The sequence below is a fragment of the Hesperophylax consimilis genome, chromosome 12 (assembly GCF_061612785.1).
Source record: "Hesperophylax consimilis isolate HC1 chromosome 12, BYU_Hcon_1.0, whole genome shotgun sequence".
Classification (NCBI taxonomy): Eukaryota; Metazoa; Arthropoda; class Insecta; order Trichoptera; family Limnephilidae; genus Hesperophylax; species Hesperophylax consimilis.
In genome coordinates this window covers 6,915,205-6,922,954 of record NC_142847.1, presented here as the reverse complement: position 1 = coordinate 6,922,954, position 7,750 = coordinate 6,915,205, and positions in this window count along the sequence as shown.

Below are 7,750 nucleotides of genomic sequence, written 5' to 3'. Positions count from 1 at the left end.
CCCTCTGCCGAGACGGGTACAGGCGTGTACTCGGTGACCTGACTTCCGGGCGCCCTCCCGTAAATGATTTTCGGCGATGTAGATTATTGCGCAAAATTATTTGATTATTTTTTTTTCGTACACGTGTTGTGTCCGTAATATTGGTTGATTTCCGGCCTATAGACTAGGTGTAGCTCATTTCTATATCGTTGTTTTCGAAATCTTTCCGAGAAATTCGCTATTGATATCGATAATATAATCGATAAATTATCCCAACTAACGGAAGCTTTTCACCTATTATGTCCAGCGCTTGCGCAATCCAGTATCCTTCCTTGTGTGCTGCCTTCTAGCATTTGATTGGTGTCTACACGATCCGTGGGTGATCCCAGGACACATATACCTTCCTCTCGGTGATGACATACGTAGGCATTCGTTCCAAAATTTGATTCGACACGTTTTTTGTAATTTCGCCTACCTGTTTTGACTCTTTTCGTGATATCCGCCGCATATCTTCTGGTAATTTTTCGTAACCCATCGCTGTCCACTACCCGAGTCGGTGACACCTCTTCCATCATGAGCTAAACTACCTTTCGGGTTTCTTTTCGATTCCTGGTCCTTTCTTTTCGGTGATCTACGCCCAGTACATCCCTGTTTTTACAGTTTCTTTGCGTCTAGTTTTAGCCCAACCCATATACTCTTTTCTCGCTTCATCCAGGAATTTCAATATATTATCCTCGTAACTTTGTTTACGCGCAAAAAAGGTCGTAAAATTTTGATCGTTAATCAAAGACTTCGTGACCCATTAACTTTTATGTCTTTTCTTAATTACCCAACTTGCATCTCCCCCGTGTTAATATAATTAGGCAATTTCGGCCAAACATCCCATCTTAAGTTAAAATTCGTGTCCATTGTCAACACTTGAAATAGCACTCAGAACTTCAGCGATCGTAAACAATTCTCTCTATGAGGATCACCTCGTAATATGTCTTCTGGACCAAAACATTCTAAAAAACCATCTTCTTTCGCCAAACCGTCACCCCCCTGTTTCGTTATCGATGGTTGGGTATCGCTTCGTTTCTACCTTAGAATGCAAATTTATCGTCGTTCTCCAAGTGCCCTTACACGCATCGTGAGACCGGATCCCAAGGTTAGCTCAACAGTAAATCAACCTAGAGTGTTTCGTGTCTTTAGACCGCCCTTAGTCTCCGTGATTGGCGAAAAATTTTTTAATTGATTTTGGGAATGATCTGATTCGTTGAGCTCCATCACGCCTCTTTTCAATTATTACGTGGTTAACACCTATTACCGACGTAGGTTTCTATAATAAAGCTTCTAGTATGTCCCAAAGATGTCCATAGTCTGTTCGTTCCTCCCTATTCTCTGAACGTATTTTAATTTATGAAAAAAAAAAAAATTCTTTACGTTCCTTTACCCCAAACAGGTCCATTACACAGTGCTGGTTTGAATCACACAAATGTGTTTAATTTTTAAAACAATTAGGTACTTACCTACCCAATATTTGAAAAAATAAATGATAAGTTTTCTAATACCTAGCTAATAATATCAAATCATTAGAAAATGCCCAAAGTTTTCTTAAAAGTTAGTTTGATTGCAAAATCAAGAATTAGAAAAACTTGTCCCAGGTGCAAAGTTTGAGTACTTTTCGTTATTGGGTACAATAAGTACAGGTACAAAAAAATACCGGTGACAAAATACTTGAGTATTTAATCTGACCTGAAGATTGAATAAGAATAAGTAATTGCTCAACTAAATCTCATAAATTCTATCTCGAAATCCATCTTGAGAGAATTTCTGTGATACCTAACTCCCCACAAAAAATTTCAGATGTGTGATTCCCCAAAAAAAGGTTTCAAATCCATGGGGGAGAGGTGGGTTGTTAGAGAACTACTGTGAAAAGTTATTACCCACAAAAAAAAATACATATGTGATTCCCCACATTTTTCAAATACGCCTCACCTCTAGATCAGTGGCCAATTCCCCAGGCGGAAGATCGACGCGGCGTCGGTGGATGTAGTCGATGGTCAACACCGTATGAAGCGGAGATGCACGGTGGTAGAGTGGTCATTGCGTTGGTGGTTCTATACCGCGTTGGCGGAGACCGGACTTGTAGGTTGTGTTCAGCACTGGTGAAGACCATGGGTCTTCCTGTTACTCGAGTGTGAAGTAAGAAAGCCGGAGGTACGATGGACGTGGTATGTAGATGATGGGAGGCTCCAACCGCGGGCGAAGCCAGATACGCTAGTATGTACCTGCCGCTCAATGCGGGACCCAGTTGCGGAGCGCGGTGCGGAGTATAGTGCGTGGGGGTGGCTGCGGAACAGCCGCCCTGGTCGCTTACCTGGGACTGAACGGCTGTGTGCTAAAGACTGACTGCTTAAGGGGGTATTTCACTATGTCGGGCTAAATATCTGACTAGCTATCCGTTGGCTGGCTTTAAAGATCAGAATAACTTCGTTATTCAACGGCGACCGTTTCACCATTGTTTCCGAGCTTCCGGATAGATAACACTCGAAATAGTCTGGCAACATCACAAAATGTTTGCAGTTACTCCATCTACTGCCACAGCTGTCATGCGTCACAGTCCGCACACCGCAAAGTGTGCATTTTTTTGGTTATGTTATGTTGATTATCAGGTCATTTTAGATAGATTCGTGTCGAATTAATAAATTGTTTCTTATTTTGAACACAATCAAATAATTCAGGATGGATCATACAAGCATTCAAATTCATTCAACAAAATTCGACTCACTTCTCCGCTGTCAAACTCGGAATGTTTTGACGCCATCTTTGATTCGAGGAATAGCGCCTAACGTCAGGTTCGAGCACTGATTAGTCAAATCGAACTTTAACCCGAGCGTTAGCGTTATTCAGATATAGTGAAAACGAAAAAATGACTAATCCGCGGATTAGTGCTTAGTCAGAACATAATCAGAGATAGTGAAATACCCCCTAAGACTAACTAGATACCGCATGCGGGCGCGCCTAATAGGAAACACTCTTTCGAGAACATTTTGGCAATCGAGAGTAGGTCGGTGCGGCGCACTTTCGCCACTCATCTCGTAGGTTCCAAATGCGATGCGCGTTACTTGAATTGGATGTTCTAAAACTTACTAGGAGTAGCTTGCCGCTACAACTAGTCCCAGGTGCAAAGTTTGAAAAAAAAACCATAATCGGCAAATCAATTCTCAAGTGCCACGCGAAGAACAACTTAGTGTGTGAAAACCTACTTTTAATATTGAAGAACACTAAGTAAAAGTTTCTCTTCACTAATTTTATTGAATTGAACCAAAGTGCAAAAGTACATCCGTTACCGCATCTGAAATAAAAAAAGCATTTTCATAAGTTCAGCTGTGGATATTGGACATTGTAGACCATAGATATGTTACTCACGTAGACTGGTTGTGCTGTCAGAATCAGCAGTTTCAGACGTACCAACCAAACGGTGTGTTTTAATCTGAGGCTGGTTTGGGGAGACCCTTTGACCTCTCCAACTGGTCTCTCGACCCATTGCTTTGCGCCGCAGTTCAAGGGATGTTCATTCGTCCGTCACTCCTGGACACACTGATCTATGGATTCCTACCCATCCCTCATACTTGTTTTTCCTTCCTTGAACGTCCTTTCCCTCCTTTCCTTGAGGAAACTCTCCACACAGCATCCCTAAGGATGACATGGGCCCTTTATAAATTCTATATATAATAATATACATATTCAAACATGTATATTCAGAATCAGCGTTTATCGATCTATATGAATAAGTATATATTTATATTTTAAAGCCATGATATTTTTCACTGTAGTTCCTTATAGTCCTTGCAACGAAAGTAAAAATATTTGCTAAACACGAATGCTTATTCCCTACAAGATTTAACAATCCACAAACATTTTACACTGGTTTAAATAAACCAGGACTCCAGGGTCCCCGTCCCGTCAGTAAATAAAGGGCTAAAATAATTATAAACAACCCAGTTTAAATTTAACCGCAATGTGGACACAATGATTATATTTTTTACTGGCGGTGAAGTCTTCGTTAGCCCTTCGATTTTTTCGTGTTTCCTGGTGATTTTTCCAGCAAACAAACCTGACAGCAGCCCTTAATTAGGGTTACACAGAACTACCCCTGCCAATCTCACTGATTGGGGTTGACTACCGGATTACAACCAACTGCCCTACGGTCACTAGGTACGTTACACTCCCTTGAATTTGAATTTATATACCAGAAGATCTGTACACGAGTATACCTTTGCAATACAAAGAACTAAAAATGTCCAAAATTATCCGAAAGACTATCTTGAAAATTGTAGATCTCCGATGTTTTTCAAAAAGGGCATATTTTCACCTGTCACAGGTGACATCTATATAATATATAGGTAACCTACGCATATTTGAATGCAAATTTGTGTCAAAATTTCAAAGCAATCGGCGAAGAACTTTGGGAGATTTAAGATTTTGTACAAACGAACATTTACATTTTTAAAATCGACTTTACTAAATAAAATTTTACCAATATTGACTTGGAAAGAAAAAAAAAGAATTCCAGAAATTCATTTACGCGAAATGATATGGTTTTGAAATTTCTACCAACATTATTTGAATTTTAAAAAATGACTTCGTAAATACATCTTCAACCATATCTGCTGCGGACTAGGTCTAGTTTTTTCATAGTTTTAACTAGTGAATTTTGGTGTTACCGAAGAGGGGAATAGTTTCAAATAATATTTTATCTTCTAAAATTTTGTGAAGTTGAATAAATACTGTATGTAATATTTTTAGTGAACATTAGCCTTTGGAAAGAGGTTGTAGATATTGCAATGTGCATTGAAGTAAGTATACTTGATGCGATGGACTCCAGGGTTTCTCGATTCTCCGGTGACCGGATAAATCATCAAAATGATAATTCATCACATCTTTAAAAAGTTATATGAAGTCATGGAAAGTGATGAAACAAAAACTTAATTAACTGGGTTAAGTAGGTCAGGTTAGTTTAGGTTAAAAAAAAAATTTTTTTCATCGTTTTTAATGACGACAATTTTTAAATTTGTGTTGAATTGTCACTGTGTTGAGTTATCATGGAACCGTTTTGGTAACCTTTCAAGTTGACACAACTATTTGAGAAGCGGGTCTAGTGATAGCACATATGTAAACTTTTCTGGTTCTTTTAGCAGAATCGATATTAATACACTCCGAGGGTCACTCAAGGTCACTGAGGTAGGTTCTCCATAGTTTTTCGATGGTTGCTGTCAGAACAGGATAGTCAAATTGGGTAATGAAATGAGATGAGGAAATGCAGGAACATTTGTTGGTGCATATTTTATTAATGCATATTTGCGTCTACAATTTGGATGTAACAATTTTTTTTAACTAGCCTAAAATCTATTTTAATACTATTATGTCAAAACATGGCGTAAAGAAAATACGCTTATCAACGAACTAGCTATTAAAATGAATTATTTTCAATTTTACGTTACTGAAATACTTGAGTTATCTAATTGATACAAAGTGTTTTAAAAATAAAATCTGACCATTAACCGTGTCCCACTTTTCCTGTGTATTTACCTAATTTGTGAATAATGTGTCAAGTTTATAAAAATAAATACGTTACCAATCTAAAAATATCTACATTTTTTAAATACAAAATCGCGGCTGTGCACAGTACATGAACAACAATAGAAAAAGTTAAATATTACTGCTAATCAGGAACCGAAATAAAGTCTCTTTTCCACAGGGGTAATGCAAATTGCTAAAAACAGACCGAGGTTTAAAGAACAAAGTTAAATGGTTATTACAAAACTTTGTTTTCCTTAAAACAATGAAACTGGCGAGTGGAAAACCCTTTTTGCCTTGAATTCAAATGGAACACGAAGATAATAAAAGCTTCTGTGAAAATTTTCCCGGCACGCAAAACGGTAATTTCCAAAAATAATACTTTATTGTGTAGTTGGACAATAATTGAACATTTAGACAGCGGACATTTTATTAGCATTTTCCCATGAAATAGTCGATAATATTATATCACATAAAGTGCCCGGAGTAAGTACCTTGAAGTATTTGACGACCTCTGTAGCGAACTGGCTTTCGCATTTGTTAAAAGAACCCCATATTGAATACAATAGAAACAAATGGAGGTATGGAAACATACCGATTATCACCATTAAAAATCCTCATACATTTAATCACTGAACAAATCTTCAGGTGGCGCGGTTAACCTTTTAAAAATTTACAAAAAAACTATTTTTTTACTTGTTCAGGCGCCAATATTGGCCCAATGAATTGAGCCAACGTGGACTTGGGGCTTTAGACGCAAAGCGCATGAATCTCAAAATCACTCCCGCATATCGATTTCTTGATGTTACACTTAATTACTAAAAAATGCCCAACATAAGAAAAGATTTATCGTGGCCTGTGTTTAGTGAACCAACACGGATTAAATACAACATGTTACCGACTTATTTCCATGTTCTAAATAACGAAATTTGTTTTGATTAAAATTTTTTATGAAATATCTTTAAAAGTAGGTAGAAAAAAGTGTTATAAAAAGCTTCTATTTATGTCGTAATCCACCATGACCTGCTGGAGTCAAAATTTGTTCCTTGCTCACTCTAATGAACTCCAGTTTACATCGTGTAAACCCTTGTAAAATCATAACATCTCCAATTACGACATATAGCCAGCTAAATGGCCAAAATATTGCCTATGTACGCTGCAATTTTTCATTAAAATCAGTCCAGTAGGGGAAAATAGCATTCATAAACTTCCCGCTTTTAGTTTGGACATATCCGAGTTTTGCGTTTGCACATCGGAATGGCAATATTTTTCTTGTCCGCCAGAACGGCCAGGGGCGTAACGGAAACTCCTGTAGGAATGGGCACAGCCCACTGAAGAGATAAACCGATAAAAGTTTAGTTTGATCATTTTAAAAATTTTTAACTTAACAATTTTTTCTTGAGCTGAATCAATTTAATTGAGTTTTTCGTCGAATCAGTATACTTAGTTCGTTGTAGTTTTTTTTTACAACTGATTAATTTAAAATTATATATCGACTGTGGTTTGGTAAAACCCTTCAAGCCACAAAATGAAAAATTTACAGGTGACGGTAAAAATGAATCATTTACGGATTCGTTAAACTAATTTAAAAACTCGAAGTTTATATAAAACTGGTTATTTATTTTTCAAAATATTGCAATTTTATTTATAATTTAGAAAAAAATGGGGGTTGAGCAGTTTCATGTACGATTTTTTCGAAATAACCTTAAAAAAAATTAAGCATAAATTTACTTTTAAAATTTGAAAATGCCTAAATTAGCAAAAATTGCTTTACCGTGTTGTACTTTTCTACAAACCATTCTACATAAAACCTCTGAAAAGTGACTCTGAAGATACTCTCGGTATCGCCTATATATATTAAGCGTGTTTATGACCAGATCTGAATAGCCAAAAACGTACCCACTTTCTCTTTCTTATCGTAAAGAATTGTTTTTCGTGTGACGTCACGAGACACCATTGTAAACATTTTAAGTTCACTTGAAAAGCTCATAACTTCGTCATTTCGGAAATATCGGAAAACTAAATTTTCTATCGTTTTTAAGTCTTTAAATTTACTATGACCCGTCAGTGACTGAGTCGGCATCGCGTTTGGGTCCCACCCAGGCGTAGTGTGTTCAATTCCTCGACTGGCTAAGTTTTTTATCACAACACAAGCAACATTTTGGTGTTAGTAGGAGATTTTAAAATATTGTCAGGTTACTCGTAACCC